Here is an 18,247-nt window from a genome sequence, read left to right on the forward strand (position 1 = left end):
AGGTTGGTGGGGAGCTGTATTTCGTTGGATTCTGGTGATATACTTTTCCTCTCTCGTGCTTAGTCTATCGTGCATTTCATCCTTCCGTCTAACTTCCACTTTTCTTAATGCTAACATTCATGGGAGTGTTAAATGGAATATCTAAATATAATATCGTTGGAATACAAGGGGATATTAACCAGTAAAGTTGAGCATGTTCCTATTATACAGCCCAGAAATTCTTTCTAGGCACCTATCCTTGAAAAATTGTTTTATAGCACATACACAAATGTTTACAGCAGTGCTGTTTTAAGTAGCTTTACAATGAAAATTAATCAAATGCGTATCAAGAAAAGCTAAATAAATAAATTGCAGTAGATTCATCCTGTGCAATCCACAGAAGCAGCAAAGCAAAAGAATTTCATTCATGTTATGTATCAATGGGGATGAATCTTAAAAAAATACATGTGGATGCAAAAACACAAGTGGTAAAAGAATATCATTTATATATTGCCTGAGGGCAAATAAAACCTAATAATAAACTGTTTAGGGGAACACATATTCATAGAAACTCCAGGAAATGACAAACACGGAATTCAGAATAGTGGCTCTGTTGAGGGAGAAGGGATGAGCAAGGGTGAATACAGAGAGGCCATCAAAGTACCAGTTTTTGTTGCAGCTTTTGTTGCAGTGGGTTGCTTTATTTTTCTCTGCCGCTTCCCCCACTTCCCTCTAAACATATATGTACCTGGCATGCATATACTCTTTTGTATGTATATAACTTCCTTTGTGGAAATCATCATGGTTCTTCACATCGCCTCAATTCCCAGATCCACCCACCTTCCTTACACCAGCTCTCTCCTGTCACTCTAACAGTAACAGACTCAATTCTTAAAAGTGGAACCCTTTGCTTAGATGCTTCTCTTGGACCTACCTGTGTTGGCTGAGACTCTCTGTCCCAATTTAACCTAATGGCCACTGAAAACATGCATGGCATGTTCTCTACCCAAATTCACACAAAGTGTTTACCCAAGCCACCTTGGAGATGATGTCTTACTCAGAAGGTGAAGCCAATTGTATTTCAAGAGGACTGTCAATATAGAAAGCAACAGCTGTTGCTAAATTATACCCAGCAACTGTAGATGGTAGTGCTGGTCCAGATCTACCAGGGCCAGCCCAACCTCAGGGCTCCTGCTGCTCTTAAGAAGTTGGTCAAGTTTGTGCTCTCTCATTACTGCTCCCCAATCTGACTTTCCCAAACCACACCTTCCTCATTCCTATAAAAGATCAGCTCCACCCATCTCCCAGACACCCAGACTCCAATACTGACATAATGTTCATCATTTTTTCCACTTCAGAGTAAGCCCTAAGATTATTTTTCTGCCCTAACATCCCATTAGATTCAAGAGTCCATGATCGTGAGACCATGGCTTTAATTTAGGCAAATAAGTTTCAACTGGATTTATTCTGTTTCAGGAAAGTTTATTTGAAAATACTCTACTTAGTATTTCAGAATTAAAACCATTAAATAATTTCTAAAGTTATGGAATTTAGAAAATGATTTTTAACTTCCTTTTTTCACTCCTATTTACTGGGCAACTTGTACCAGAAAATAAATGCATAAAGTGTAACGACAATTTTGGAATCTATGTCTAAATATTAAGATTTTCTTTAAAAATGTTTCATAAGGTCTTAATCATAATTTGAAAACAGAGAAAACATTACATGTTAATTATAATTGAGAAAGCCTATTTTCAGCTAATCACAGAAAACATAATAAGGTATGAATATGCAAATGAATGATAACAGCAAGAGAAGGTTTATGAAAAGAGGTGGTAAGAATGTCATGCAGCCAAAGGCCTTGAATCCTCTGAGGAGGCAGCATACTAGACCAGAGGAGCAGGTAAAGAAGATGATTTTAACAGTGAAGTTGAATTCAGCAATGAACAAAGAAACTTCAAAGACCAACTGTTATCAACAACTAAGATACTGTTCATTAAATGAAAGAATAAATCATAGAATGTTTTTTAATGTTAAAACTATCAAGCTAGAAAAAGGCATGAAGGAATGCATCTTGCTAATTGAAATAAGCCTGTCAAAAAAGGCAACACTACAGAACAATCCCTACTATATGGCATTCTGGAAAAGGCAAAACTAGAATAACAATAACAAGACTATGAAGGAAGAAAGAAGGAATTGACAGAACACAGAGGATTGTTAGGACAGCGAAAAATACTCTGTAAAATGCTGTATTAGTGGGTGCATGTCCAAATCCACAGAGAATAAACAATGAGCATGGACCCTACTACAATTTGTGCACTGTTGGTGATAATGATGTTCCAGTCATGTCAGCTCAGCCATTACAACAAATGCACTATCAAGAAAATAACGAGGGAGATGGTGCGTGAGCAGGAGTAGAAGGGTAAGGGAAAGCTCTGTACCTTCTTCCTGCTCAATTTTACTGCAAATCTAAAAGTGCTCTTAAAAAATAAAATGGGGGTGGGGGGGAATAAATTCTTTAAAAAAAAAACCTGTAACTAAAACAAAAATGAAATGAGGTGCTTTTCCGGTACTGACACATTGTGCTTGATTGATTCCAAAATAATTGTTCTGGAGATTTTACTTTTTCCTTCCAAAAACATGGTTTCTTGCTTATTGTATCTATTATGTATGAAATACAAACACATATTTACATTTCCATCCTAATCACAGTTTAAAAAAATAAATATTACTTGATAGTAATAATCAGTATTTACTAATATAAAACATGAAAAAGATTTAGTAAAGTGTCTTGGCACTGGCAGTAAAGTCTCCTTCACCTGAACTGAAAACTTTGTTAAGGGTCATTGCAGGAACTTCCAAATGTCATGAGTAGATTTTTGAAATTTTTTTCCATTTAAATATTTAAAATTTTATTTTTTTTATTTTCCCTTGATGCTCTATGTAAAGAAAAGCAAAACTGTCCCCCATTCATTTCATAGAAATAGTTGGGAAAAATGGCAATTATTCTGTTTCATTTTAATTTTTGTTTATTTCTTTTTTGGGGGAGAGCACATAGTAGAGCTTAGGAGATTGTTGTCAGAGACTGCCAGAGATCAAACCCTGATATGGAATTTAGCAGGACAAACCAGTCTGTGTGGCAAGAATTCATAACCTAAGGCATTCACTAGCCCAGAGCCCTAAGAAATGTCACAGTTTCCTATCAGGCATATATTCCAGGAAGCTTGAGATGGGAATGCCGTCTAGTTCAACCTTTATGGAAAGCGATATGGAGATCCCTCCAAAAACTGGAAATCGAGCTCCCATACGATCCAGCTATACCACTCCTAGGAATATACCCTAGGAACATAAAAATACAATACAAAACCCCCTTCCTTACACCTATATTCATTGCAGCACTATTTACCATAGCAAGACTCTGGAAACAACCAAGATGCCCTTCAACAGACGAATGGCTAAAGAAACTGTGGTACATATACACAATGGAATATTATGCAGCTGTCAGGAGAGATGAAGTCATGAAATTTTCCTATACATGGATGTACACGGAATCTATTATGCTGAGGGAAATAAGTCAGAGAGAGAGAGAGAAAAACGCAGAATGGTCTCACTCATCTATGGGTTTTAAGAAAAATGAAAGACATTCTTGCAATAATAATTTTCAGACAGAAAAGAGAAAAGAGCTGGAAGTTCCAGCTCACCTCAGGAAGCTCACCACAAAGAGTGATGAGTTTAGTTAGAGAAATAACTACATTTTGAACTGTCCTAATAATGAGAATGTATGAGGGAAATGGAGAGCCTGTTTAGAGTACAGGCGGGGGTCGGGTGGGGAGGAGGGAGACTTGGGACATTGGTGATGGGAATGTTGCACTGGTGATGGGTGGTGTTCTTTACATGACTGAAACCCAAACACAATCATGTATGTAATCAAGGTGTTTAAATAAAAAAAAAAAAAAGAAATGTCACAGTTTCCTATCAGGCATATATTCCAGGAAGCTTGAGATATCTTTGATCTTTACTATGTTAAGGTGAAAATTGGTTCCTGTGTAAAGACAATATGTAAAGTTTTATTACAGGGATGCACCCTGTAAAGACTGTCTGTAATGCTGGCTGTTCCATTTTGGTTCTTCTCCACCCCCTGCTTTAATTGTGCTTAAAAGAGCCTGTACCAATCAATAAAGCGAGACCTTGGTAAGACACTTTACTTGGTCTCCGTGTCTCTTCTTTCTCCCCATTCTCTTTACAGGCTGGATCCCCTCTATACACCCACGGAATAACGGAGTCCTGCAGGACAGGACAGATTGTAAAAATCAATTGTGACCTAACACCCCACTGTAATGTGTCAGGAAATGGGGCTCAGGATTTAAATGCACTGAAGTCATTAAGAATAACTCAATGATATCCAAGGGACCAGATAGTGATGAAGGGGGTCAAGCCTGGGTCTCCTGCATACAAAGCTAGTGTTCTAGCCCACTGAGCCATCTCTCTGGCCCCTGTTGTTTGTTTTGGAAATGGCTCTTGCCACCACCTCCAGTCTAAGGGAACTACTTTTCAGAATATTCTTCTAAAGATGAAGAAAATCTTCCCACACTTCCAATATTCTGTTTGCTTGTTTTAAATTACTGCAACATTAAATCTGGATGTCGAACAATAAAAAAGAAAATGTCTTCTACTGTAATGTGAATCTATTCATGCTAGTCCAATTCCTCAACCTAGTCTGAATCAAAGGAAGGTGGAACAGGGAGAAGTCAGTAATCTATACCCAACCCTTGCTTCCTCAGCATGTCTCTTTCTAGCCTCTCTGTGGGAGCCTCCCGCCTGCAACCCACAGCACCACCCCTGTACTCACCACAGCTGCAATCTGACTCTTGATGACTGTCCTTTCCCATTGCCACCACAGCACAAAACTCCTTAGTGGCTCGAAAGGGACTCACTCTGGTGGGTAGAGGCCCACACACTCTTTCCACAACATCTATCACATCGTGTTGCCTGGTGCCCAAGCCCGCCCAAAACCAGCTCGCTTTCTCTTGCAGCATTAGTCAGAAAGACGTTGCAAATGGACACCTTGTTGCTCTATCCTTTTTCTGGTAACACAAAAGATCCACATTACATCTCACTTCCTTTGCCTCGCTTGACACTCTGACTATATTCAGTAGTGGCACATTTCACAACTTAAACACCCCCACCTCTTCTGAAAAGCAGCTGTTTTTGCCCCACAATGGAAACTGCTCTCCAATGACACCACATGACCCACAAACAAGGTGTATGTAGCCTTTAGTGATCAGCTCAAAATAGAGTTAGGACTCCACCTTTGAGCTCAGAGTTCCTACCTGTTCCTGAAAAAAAAATGTCCCTAGCTTAATGCCCTGCTAGGGATGGGGATCGGGATTTAAATACACTTTAAGTCAATAAGAATAACTCTATCTCTGTCCTCAAAGAGTGAATTTCATAGCACTTCCTGGCCTTGCCTTCCTTAAGTATTGCCCCAAGTACAGACAGGACTAGCAGAGAAATGGGAGTATTGACACAAAGCACTCAAGATGACAGCAGATCATCTGGCACCCAGAACATCACAGCAAGATGAAAAGCCTTGAGCTGGGTCTCTGGTGTATGAAATGACCAATACCCCGTCTCAGGCCAATGGTTATCCTCTTAGAGAAGAGCCCCAGCTAAGCAGGAGGTCCAACAGAATTTGGCAGCTTCATCAGTTTTTCACTGCTTGTGCTTATGGAGAATCAGGGGAGAATTGGGAATAAATACATGGAAGAATAAAGAATTGTAAAGATCTCAACGGCCTAGGACAACCAGAATTAATTCCACCGCCACTACCAAACTCCCCAAATTCCAGAAGTAAAATGCCACTTGTAATTGCCAAATATGTAGTGCACATGTACAACTGAATGTCCTCATCTGAGCCTACCTCACTCCCTCTGTCTTTGAGACAGCATGCTCATGCTCACAAGTTCTGTCCATGACTCTGACCTCAGACTCATGGTGTGTGAAGTTCTGAAGGCTGACCAGGGGAATTATTTTTTTGTCATAAACTCTGACTTTAGTTTGGGGACTTCTATTTTCTCTTGAGCTCAGGATATGCTTTGGACTATGCCCCATTTTTGGCAGCTTTCTCTGTAACCCTTGTTTCTCATTAGCTTCCAGGTCTTGTCACAGCAAGCCATGACTCCTCAGCTGGCACCTCAACCTGCTCAACATACAATCCTGCTATCAAACATCTGCCCATACAGGCTACCTCCAGTGGAAGATTCTCCTTGCTGCTTTGCAGATATCCCCCTGCCTCTTAGTGCAAGTGTGTCCCAGTCCAGAGAGTTCTCTGTTCTTTGATTTCTGCCTGCCTGGAACTTATTCTGGATTCCAGCCTTCTGCTTATAGAGACCCAGCTCTTCTCTGTGGCAGTTACAAAGGGAACAAGTTTGAAACAATTTACATTTAAAGATTCTAATGCTATTGGACACAAGTGCAATGCAAAGTGAAGTTGCAACCTCAAGGAGAAGTGTCTTCATGATCTGCATTAGTACAAGCACACAACGGAGGAAACACAGCTGTTCAAAAGAGCTAATAGTGCCTCCTCACTATATACTGGTCAGGCCATCTCTGAATTATTGTTAATGTCTAAGTGCTATGATTTTTAAAGAGATGGTAACAGAGAGTGGTCACATCCAGAAGGAAGTCATCAGAATGATATGTGGTGAAAAAAACATTTGTAAGAACTTATGGCTGCTAGCTTAGGATAGGATGTGTATGGTTGGGGCACTCAGATGTAGACGCTTTAGTTCCCTAATGGTTTCTGGGCTGACATTAAAGAGGCAGTGTAGATTTCTATAGGCACTTGGGACACATGGGAGGCTGAAGCACTTAAATACAGACCCCTCAGCTCCTGATTGGTCACTTATATCTTCAATCTACTTTCCCTAAGACTGGGAGGGTCTGATTTTAAAGAGCCCTATGACTCTCAGAGCCTGTAATTCCTAATTCTGAGGCCCAATCTGATGCCTGAGAGACAAAGTAGATGCTTATTAGTTCTTCCAAATAGCTTCTCAGAAAATCAAATTCACCCACATTGTGTGGGAAAAATGTGGTCTGTAGCTACACATTTGAGAAAATGAAAAACACAGAAATACACAGAGAGAAGGCAAGGTAGGCAGAAAACAAATTCATCTCCCTAATACATTCATGTTTTCATCTTTACAATCTGTGAACATTACCCTATATGGCAAGGAAATAGTAAAGATAAGGTATCTTCAGAAGAGGAATACAGAGGGAAGTCAGAGGAGTCACAGAGAGGAGAAGATGATGTTAAAGTGCAGGAATAACGTGGACCTACCAGCCAGGAAGGTCTGTGACAACCAGAAGAGGCAGGAAGATTTTCCTCAAAGTTTCTGCAGGTCTCCCTGCCAATATCATGATCTTGGACTCTAACATCCCAATAAATATCATGTTTTAAAGATAACCAGTTGGTGGCTTGTTACAGCAAACGCAGCAAAGTATCTCAGGAAGTTTTCTGCTCCATCAAGTTTTTTAATGAGCCAAAAAGTGGATAGGATGGCTCAAGGGATGCTCAAAGAGTTAAAATGCCTGCCTTGCAAGTAAAAGGTCAACTTCAGTCCTCAATGCCACCACAAGTATGATCCTGAAAACTGCTTTTGAGCCTAGCAAATAGCCTAGCAAAAATCTACTACTGTCTATGATACCAGGGGTAGGGTCCAGCTGCACTACAAGAGTGTGTGAGCACCACAATGAGTGGGGTGTGACTTCTAGTGAACATGACAAAATAAGTGCAATACCAAAGAAGTACAACACCTGGTCAGCATGTGAGAGAGCAGAATGTGGATGCGCATATAAATAATGTGGCCTACAGACAGTACACATACGAGCACCACTCATGAACTTAGGGCCCTGGTGAGCACCATGGCTAAGTGCTCAAGCACTGTAACCAGATCTGCAGGCCACAGCGAGCACCATGAGTAAAATGTGCAAGCACCAATACCAGGCATGTGAGGAGCCATAGCAGCAGCCAAAGCAAGTGAAAGGGAAAACATACAAAACATTTTCGAAAGTGGGTACAAATTACCTTTTTATAGGCAAAAGACCAAATATTTTGTTTCCTTTTTGGTTTTTGAGCCACATCCAGTATTGCTCAGGGCCTACTCCTATTCTCCTTGTTTTGCATGCAGGGGCCATTCCTGATAGGCTCGAGGGATCCCACAAGGTGCACAGCAAATTGAACCCAGGTCAGCTGCATGCAAGGCAAGTATTCTACCCACTGTACTATCTCTTTGGCCTAGATTAGCTTGAATTTTAATACATTCTTCCAACCATTCTTCCTACCAGTGCCAGAACAAGAACAGCTCTGCTTTTAGGACTGTGTAGGGGCAGTGACAAAAGCATCTTTTAAGTCATTCTTCATACATATTTCACTAATAGTCTCTCTTCTGCACATGACCATGGCAGACAATGAGTCTATGCAAGGCAGACAAGCAAATAATTTCAACTCAGCTCAGCAGGCCGGCTGCAATGGAACCAATTATGCAGCAGATCATGGCTCCAGAAGAAGCCTCCAGTTGAAACAAATGCATAGAAGTAGGTGGGAGAGAGTCTTCATTCTCTATTGTAATGTGGGCAGATTGTTCCCCCTCCCCTTTCCTGGCAACAGTTCTCGCCTTACAGAATGTAGAATGCTCTCAAGATGAGGAGTACAATAAAATTATCTCCTGGCCAAGGAGCTGAATGTGGGAAAAAAATGAGTAACCAGTGGCCTCTTTAACTGCCATCCTGCAGAATATCATCCCTGAAAATCATTCTCACTGGACTCTTGCAGGACTCTTGCAGGACCACAGCACACTTGAAGGGATAAGTTCCTTTCAAGTTTTTCATATCTCCTGAATAAAAACATCACAACTATTTTTAAAGCCACAAATAAGGAGAATCAGTATAGAGAAACTAAAAGATGGATATGGAATCACCAATTAAATTACATAAAGTTGATGATGATTCACTTATCTCTTGCTCTGTGGCATTTTAGGTCAAGAGAATATCCACCCTGTAAAAAGAAGGGAGCCCAAAGCTCAGGGATGAATATAGGACCTAGACACTTACTAGTCTCAAGTCTTTGTGCAAAACATTTTACTTCTGTTGAGCTGCTTTTTTCTCACATGTAAAATACAGCAGCTGAATACATGTGGCCCTGAACACCAGCTGGCCCAGAAGTATTCATTAATATTTGAGAAACAAATGAACTATTCTGTATCTACATCCAGAATGTAGATAAATACATTACCCAGATGCCATTTTCATCTCTTTCCATGAATTACAATATAATTTTTATCATGAAAACAATTCTTCTAGCTGTCATCAATATCTGCCTGAGTTTATAAGGTTTAGGAAGAGAAATCATTATCTTGGAAACTCTTGTTGGCAGAATACATGTTTGTCTTTCTTGGAAGGCAGCACTTTGGTTTACAATCTAGAAATTTATGTAAAAGAAAGTTGGTCAGTTATTATGAGAATGCATCACAACTATTTTTGGGGTCCAGGCCTGAAAAATGTTTGTTCTTCAGTCTAAAACTGGACTCTAAAACATGTCTTTTCCCTAAACACACACACACTCTCTCTCTCATATTCTCTCTCTCATATTCTCTCTCTCTCATATTCTCTCTCTCATATTCTCTCTCTCATATTCTCTCTCTCATATTCTCTCTCTCTCTCTCTCTCTCTCTCTCTCTCTCTCTCATTCACCCAAACTACTCAAGCCATACCATTTCCTTGACTCCAATCCTTAGGAAAGGAGGCTGTATAAGGCTTGATCTTTACTCGGTGATACTAAGGCTCAGTAAATCCTAGCATCAGTAACACAGGTCTATTTGTCCAGGAAGTTAAGGCAAGGGGCAGGGAGAATGAAGCTAGCATGGTACCACACAGGGCCTGGAGTTGATAGTCCTACTAATCTTGGGTGAGGTGTGCCTAATCCAGTTCCAAGCAGTACCTAGTGAGCACCAAGCCCTGACTTCTACAGATGGCAGCAACTCTACTTTTTCATCCCTTCCTTTTCTTCACTCTTTTTACCTCATCTCAGTGACCAGTCTGGCACACTATAGACAGAACCTCACACCTTTCCAGGGACCTTCATGCTTAGTCTTAGGACACTCCATGTTACCACTGCTGACATTTGGATCCCGAGAAATTCTTTTCCTCAGAAGAGAAAGATCTAGAATAAATTTTTCCAAACCTCTCAAACCAGTTGTGAAATAGTCACACACATGACTTTTAAATCTTAGTCCAGATGTCGTCTCGAATGTTGAATCCTCACTGGTTTAAAATCAGATTCCTTCCCCACCCCACCAAGACTATTAACTACACATGAGAACCTAGGCAATATTTATCCATTCTTTGGGGACTGCTTAAAAAAAAAAAAAAAACACTAGAGCAACTTCCACATAGTCTGCATTACATGCCGAAGAATTCACTTACCAAAGCAAACAATTCTAAATTATAAGGTATATTTTTCTACTTTTGGGATTTAGAGCCAGACCCAGCAGAATTTTGGGCTTACTCCTGGCTCTGTGCTCAGGAATCACTTCTGATAATTCCCAGAGGGCCATCTTGGATGCTGATGATAGAACTGGGGTTGGCTACATGCAAGGCACATGATCTACCCATGTATTTTCTCTCCAGTCCCTCTACCTTTTTTTCTAAATGTCACTTTTCCTATCTGAAAACTTCTGTCTCTACAAATCAAGGGCATTGTTTATGGCTACGCTATGGCTCAGTCATACCTGCACATAGTAGGAATAGTAACAGAGGAATTCCTGAATTCTCATGAAAACTTCAGGAAAAAAATTTAATGATGCCAGTCAAGTTCCGGAAAGGATATATGAAAACCAAACTTTGTGTCTCAAACCTTAGAGTAGAGTTATGAGCAAAGGGAGATGTTACCTTAATTAAATTCATTTAAATCATGATTGAAATCCCTGAACAGGATGACTCAACTTGATTATTTTATTTAGAAAAGTGCACTTTTTCTTCTGCTATAACTAAATTAGGTACCCTTTAAAATTTAATTTAATATACGTTTTAATTTTAGAAGATACACTTCATATAGTCATGGCAATGATTTAAAGAAACAATATTCAGAAGCAACCCCTCAGCAATTCTAAAAGATTCTGTGCAAACATTTTGTTATTTGGAGAATTTCGAAATTTTAATACCCCAATTTTTATAGCTGCATAATTATTTACAATACTACTCATGACAGATCTTTTTTCGCATATATAGTTTTCTAACATCACTTCCACCACCAATGTCAGCTCCCTCTGCCCCTGGACTAACGATTTTCATTCACCATACTTCCTTCATCACTTTCCCAAAGCTCAGTTCAATTTTCAGTTGCTGTGCTTGAATTGCTCCTCTTCATTTTATCTTTTATATTCTTTGCTTGCCCATATTATATCATTCTTAAGAATTACCTGTTCATTCATCTGCTTAAAACTTTGTTATTTGGGGGGTGGCATGGTGGCGCTAGAGGTAAGGTGCCTGCCTTGCCTGCACTAGCCTAGGACGGACCTAGGTTCGATCCCCCGGTGTCCCATATGGTCCCCCAAGCCAGGTGCGATTTCTGAGCTCATAGCCAGGAATAACCCCTGAGCGTCATCGGGTGTGGCCCAAAAACCCACCCCCCCCCCAAAAAAAAACACTTTGTTATTTGGGGAAAGAAAAAGAACAATTGCCTTATCTTTACATAGTACTACTAACAAGCAGACTTGTTTCCACAAGTAACATCCATAGAAAGAAAAGACAACAGGGTTTTTACAGAACACACAGTAAGACATTTCAACTTTGCTATCTGCCGAAGTAGGCTTTCTCAATATCCCTAAATTTGGTGATAGACCATTCATTCATTCAGGCCTAAAATCAGTATTTTGAGAGAATACACAATGCGCCAGACATTAGGTTTTTAAAGTGTTCCATCTGGCAAGGATGTAGTCAGATATTTGATCATTATGGTATAAATAGAATAACAATGAGGGTTTCAAAGAATAAGATAGAAAGCAACCCATCCAGATTTAGAAGGAAGGGGTCAAGAAGGAAGGCTTCTCTGGAATGTAATATTTTTATGTGCTCATAAAACTTTTTACTCATAAAGCTTTTTGATATGCTACTTGAAACACTTTGTCACAAATAGTGTATCAAGTCCAGGGTAAGATATGGGGAAAAGGCCCTGGATGCAGACAAATCTGATGAGAATCTTTGCCAAGACTGTAGTGCATTGAATAACTCAAAGAAAAGGGCCTGGCTCCCTGGTAGAACTGTAATCCTTAAGAAGGCACAGAGAGTACTCAGGTACAGTGTAAGTTCAACACGCTAGATATAATAATGAATAACTACAGATTCTATAGAGTGAACTTTGAATTTTGACAATGTCAAAGTAAGGCTACTTTTCCACACTGAGTCTGGGTTGATAAAAATGGATATTATATAACTAAAACCCAATAATGAACAATTTTGTAACTGTGTATCTCATGGTGATTAAATTCATAAATGTACTGATTAAAATTTTTGAAATTATTGATGTTTTCAACTTAGAAAATAAACTCATAAATGTGTTTAAAAAAACACACCAGCACTTCAGGGTTTTTTTTCCCCCGTTGGGTTGGCTAACAGGTACTGTTTAAGTGATGGAGGCACACCCTATACTCTGTATTTTTTGGAAAGCACATGAATAAAAGAGAAGACATATTAGTACCCAAAAGCCTTCTGTGGGCACACTACAATTAAATTGGAGAACTCCCCACAGGTGGGATTTGGCATTTTTCAGGTCATTAACCATTTGACTTAAAACAGTATAGGTTAGAATGAAGCTCAAAATGAAGCTCAAAAAAGCATTTTCCACCCCACTGCAGGTATTCTAAGTACCCAATCCTTAGAACAGACCAACCACAGCCCCTTATTTTTCACTGAACTATCATGACTGCCAGGATTATACCTGGAAGTACAAACAAGAAGGCTCCACCTCTAAGAACCTTTCCATCTACCCAAAAAGCAATCCTTGTGCTTTAGGTGTATGGTCAACAGCCCTTTTTCCTTTCAGTAAAAATTTTTTTTTTTTTTTTTTTTTTTTTTTTTTTTTTGTGGTTTTTGGGTCACACCCGGCAGTGCTCAGGGGTTATTTCTGACTCCAGGCTCAGAAACTGCTCCTGGCAGGCACAGGGGACCATATGGGGTGCCGGGATTCGAACCGATGACCTCCTGCATGAAAGGCAAACGCCTTACCTCCATGCTATCTCTCCGGCCCCTTTCAGTAAAAATTTTTGTGTTTTCTGAGGACCACACCCATGATACCCCGGGCTTACTCCTCATGCTGTGCTCAGAGATTACTCCTGGTGAAGACTGGAGGGACTGTTATGTATTCAAAGCAAGTGTCCTAGCCACTGTACTCTGTGACTTCAAGTGATGTATGTTTTTAAATTAAAACAAAGAATTTTGCTTAGTCCTGAAAAGAGTTTGCCTTGTATGAGAAAAGTGGGGTCTGGAGAAAAGATCTGCCCAATGTCTTACAGCAAATTAATATCAGAATTGAAGCAACAACGTAATTCATTCCACTAAAGCTCTTTGCCCCATTTAACAGAGACCTCCTGCTTGCTTGGGATTTAGTTGTCCTAGAAATGAAAATGAGTGGATTCACCTCCAACATAAGCTGCTCCCACCTTCCTCTCACAGTTGCTCAGGGCAAGGTCCATGCCTGGAACAACAACAGACATTTCAAGGACCACTCTGGCATTCTCGATGCTCCGTGATCTATTATCCTGAGGAAGGTCTCAAAGAAGGTCAGATTCCTGGTCTCCAATTGTAAATTCCTTTGTCAATCCCTGGTTTCTATGGCTAAAGTCTAAGCATTTGGCACTTCTTAAAATACTCCCCCACGCCTGACCCTGAGTAGAATCTCTTATTTCCTGAGTCCCTTTGGTCTTCATGAGCTGAAATGTCCATGACTGAAAATAGATCACAAACAGTTCTTTGGAAGTTAGGGGGACTTTGGGTAGGTTAAGGGTCAAGGACTGCTTTTAATTGTTCTGGGGGCATATTTCTGATAGCATACATCCTCAAATTAAAATAAAGTGGACTCTGACTTCAGATAGTTCAAACTCTGACTGTTTGACGTGTAAAACAGCAATATTCAATAAAAATTCAATACAAATATTTTACAATATTTGTAAAAGCAATATTCTTCCCTGTAAATTGTATTTTGGACTTTGTAATGGTGTACTTTGCACAAGTGTATTGCTCCACTATCACACTAGCATCCCATTAAACTCCCATGAGACGATCAACATTTGATATTAAAATAAGCTTTGAGCTAGATGATTTTGGCCAAGTGTAGACTATGCAAGAGGAATTGTAAATTTAAGAGGGGGCTCAGCAATATGACAATGTTTAACAGTTTATCTATATAAAAGGTACTTCAACTTAAATCAGTTTTATTAGGAAGCTACCCCACTGCAAGTTGAGAGTTTTTATCTATAATATTTGCATATGGAATGGTTCTAGTTCAGAGAGAAAACTCTTATATACAAATTCAAAATAAAAAAAATTTAAAAGCAGCCCGAATTTGTTCTTAGGTGATGAACTAGCGGCCCCTGAGAGGAATCATTGGATGTAAATAAACCAACTCTAAAGGCAATGTGATTGGACAGCAAAGTCTAGATAGCATAGATGGCTCTCAAGACCTAGCTAAACCCAGCCCTTCCAGGGAAGCTGAGGAGACAAAATAAATTAGACAAAGAATCAACGAAGATGTGGAAAGAAACAATGTACGGTCCCTTCCCACAGCCCCTTCAATGAGCAGCTTTTCTGGATAGACCAGTCCTCATTCTAAGATCTCTGAATCCTTTTTACACAGCTCTTTCACAGTTCCAGTAGCTACGAACTCATTGTGAATGTGGAGTCCAGCAGGTAACAAAAACGGTGTTAAATGTGCGAAAGGACAACCTGTTCCATAGTGGCAGTTGCAAGTGGAAAATACAACCAGTGTAGGGAAAGTAATAGGCACCTAGGTAAGAAGGAGAATACAAAAAAAATGGGGGGGGGAGATCCTTAACCAACACCCCTCACCATTCTCTCAAGGCTTATCAGCCATAGGATGGCTGTTCATTCTATTTCTGGAATAAGGAAGCATATCTTATAGCTAAAACATATGTCCCTGCAAATATCAAAATGGAGTCTTACAACTAAGAAAGGGGCAAGTGGAAGCAGGTTCATCTCAACAAACTGGCAATATTCTATTTCCTGTACCAGCTCCAACTTCAATTCACACTTAAGACCTTATAAAACCTCCACACAGAGACACAATCCCAAATTCATATCAGACCAGCCCTATATTCCATTGGGAAACCCTTTTTAATTTATTAGATGCATGCTCTTGGTGCAAAACTTGTCAACTTACGTTTTCTTTTTCCACGTCTAGATCAGCATCCTGCTTCTTCAAACAAATCTGTTAAGGAAAAAAAAAAGACATAAAAAGAGATGCACTCTTTACCTATAAAACACCCACAAAGCACCATCATAGAATTTCCATTGGCTGCCCACAATTGATTTGCCCACAATTTTTTTTCCTCTTTCACATGAATGTTGTGAAGTCATGTTGCCACAAACACCTGCCATTGAAAATCTCATATATGCACACACACACACACACACACACACACACACACACACACACACACACACACACACACACACACACCTTTACCCTTTTCAGAGTGTAATTGGAAAATATTTAAAAATACAGCATTCAGAGCCAGAGTGTTGTACAGGGGTTAAGGAGTTTCCTACCTTACACAGAGTCAACCATCTGGTTCAACCTTTGGCACTGTTTAAGGTCCCCTTGACATTGACAGAAGTGACTTCTGAATACAGAGCCAGGGATAAGACCTGAGAATCACCAGGTATGACAAAAATTGCCCCCCTAACTCCTCTAAAAGAAGTCATCTAAGATCTTCTTCAACTTTTCACTGGCTTAAATCTCCCTCCTAATCTCCAGCAACTATCTGCCCCACTTTCTGTCTGTGTGTGAGTGGGCTTCACTGTCAAAATAGACTTCTTGGAATACCCCCATTTCCCACCAGCTGGAGTTCCCTTCTCTGGGATGTTTGCCAACCCACCAGCCTGCACCAACTTGTCCATGGAACTACAGCCCCAGGATTACCTTAAATTCTCGTGCCAATCCCTTGGCTAAACTGAGTGGCAATTCTGCTTGCACCCATGCCCCCTACACAAAGATCTTCAAAGTGCCAAGATTAGGATGGCAGGTTTCCAATTACTCATGCCTACAATCTGCCACATCATTTATTATTTGCCATTTTAGCTGTTTGAACAAAGCTTTAGTTTCCATAAGATATCTAAAGAGAACAATGAAATGGCAGAAAGGAATTATGTTGATAATAATATTAGGGTAGAAAGTAAAAGGTTCAAGGATCTGAAATAGAAGCAGAAGTTCATTTTCCTATCTTAGTAAAAACTGAAACTTTTTCTCAATATGATTCTTTGCATCTTCTTCCTTGTCTGTGGTTTAAGACATTTCCATCATAAATGACTATCCCCCTACTAACAAAACTACTCCCTACCTAAACAAAAAAAGCAGTCTGAAGTTGGGAGTGCCCTCACCAGTCCCCAACAGCTGGTGGTTCTCTTTCTCTCTCACACACACAAGTTTCTGAGCTGTTTGAAATTATGAGTAATTAACAGTAAAATCTTTTGTTTTCTTTAATCAAAGATGACTCATAGGAAGAAAAAAAAAGGAAAAAATGACCAGGGCAGAAAGCATGAGAAACTCACATATTGTGTTCTACAGATGGGTATTCAAATCATGAACTCACTGCAGACATGCAAGAGAACAGTGTGGGACTGCAGAGAGAAAACCTGCTGATAATCAGCCAACACAACCCATATTTAAGCAGCCCACATCATCCAATCTCTTTCTTGCTTCAGTAACATGCTGTCATACCCTAACCAAGAAGAAGCCACCAATGTGTTCTTTTTCTTGTAGCTAACCCACAAGGCAAAGATCTGGTAGGATCTGGTCACTTCTACTGGACTAGAACTTTTTTTTTTCTTGATTTTTGGCCCACACCCGGCGGCGCTCAGGGGTTATTCCTAGCTATCTGCTCAGGATTAGCTCCTGGCAGGCACAAGGGACCATATGGTACACCGGGATTCGAACCAACCACCTTAGGTCTTGGGTCGGCTGCTTGCAAGGCAAACGCCGCTGTGCTATCTCTCCAACCCCAAAACTTTCACAGTAATTTTTTAGGTACATAGTGACTAGAACTTTTAACTGTCCTTCCTACCAATCATCATGAGAAGTAGTTCAGGGGAATGCAAGTATTTCACCAAAGGGAACAAACAGTGGAAATCTGGCTTCAATTCTAGAGGTTTGGGCACACTGTCATTTTAATTTAGAGAGTGAATATATTTGCAAAGCAACATAAAAAAATAAACAACAATAAATTTGGAGGAATCATGGCTACCTTTCCCCCAAATGGTGAAAAAGTGTAACTTCTTTCTACACATGGAACAACTGTGCTCAGGGCACCAGGATCAACTCAGGCTCATAGAGCACTATAGCAACTAAAATAAAAATGCCAACAGAAAATCCAGTTGAAGTTATTGGCACAGGGAATTGTCTCCTACCATATCTTTAGCATCCCCATGTCCTTCTTAGGCTTCCTAAACAGATGGAGAAACTATAAAGAGAGCACATACAGGCATCATCTGCAGCCATTAACCAGAAGGATGTCACAGCTTTCACTTCAAAGATTCTAGGCAAGCACACACAGACTGAAATATATTTTTAAGCACAAGTTCCATTATTTCAGAGAAAGATCCAGTGGGATGAATGAAACAGAAAGACCTAATGGTAAAAACCCACACGGACACTCCATCAAGAATAGAGAATAGATTTTGTTCATAGAATAAAATATATTTAAAAAACTGTAGTTCTATGGGCCGAAGCAGTGGCACAAATGGTAAGGCATCTGCCTTGCCTGTGCTAGCCTAGTTCGGACCACTCTCGATCCCCCAAAGTCCCATATGGTCCCCCAAGCCAGGAGCGATTTCTGAGCTCATAGCTAGGAGTAACCCCTGAGAATCACCAGTGTAGCCCCTCAAACAAACAAACAAAGCAAAAACAAAAAACTGCTGTTCTAAAGGGACCAACAAAATATTTTAAGCAACTGCTGACAAATTTAAAGGAAGACATCAA

At 40.0% G+C, this 18,247-nt stretch overlaps 1 protein-coding gene across 2 annotated transcripts in view; it reads right to left on the reverse strand.

The window, feature by feature from the left end:
- FYN (FYN proto-oncogene, Src family tyrosine kinase) overlaps positions 1-18,247 on the reverse strand; it is a 266,012-nt gene that overhangs the window by 215,621 nt on the left and 32,144 nt on the right. For both annotated transcript variants that reach the window (XM_049771190.1, XM_049771188.1), the window contains exon 2: positions 15,431-15,478. The gene's annotated coding sequence lies outside the window, so the exon portion shown is untranslated. The remainder of the gene's footprint in view (positions 1-15,430; positions 15,479-18,247) is intronic.

The sequence above is a fragment of the Suncus etruscus genome, chromosome 4 (genome assembly GCF_024139225.1).
Source record: "Suncus etruscus isolate mSunEtr1 chromosome 4, mSunEtr1.pri.cur, whole genome shotgun sequence".
NCBI lineage: Eukaryota > Metazoa > Chordata > Mammalia > Eulipotyphla > Soricidae > Suncus > Suncus etruscus.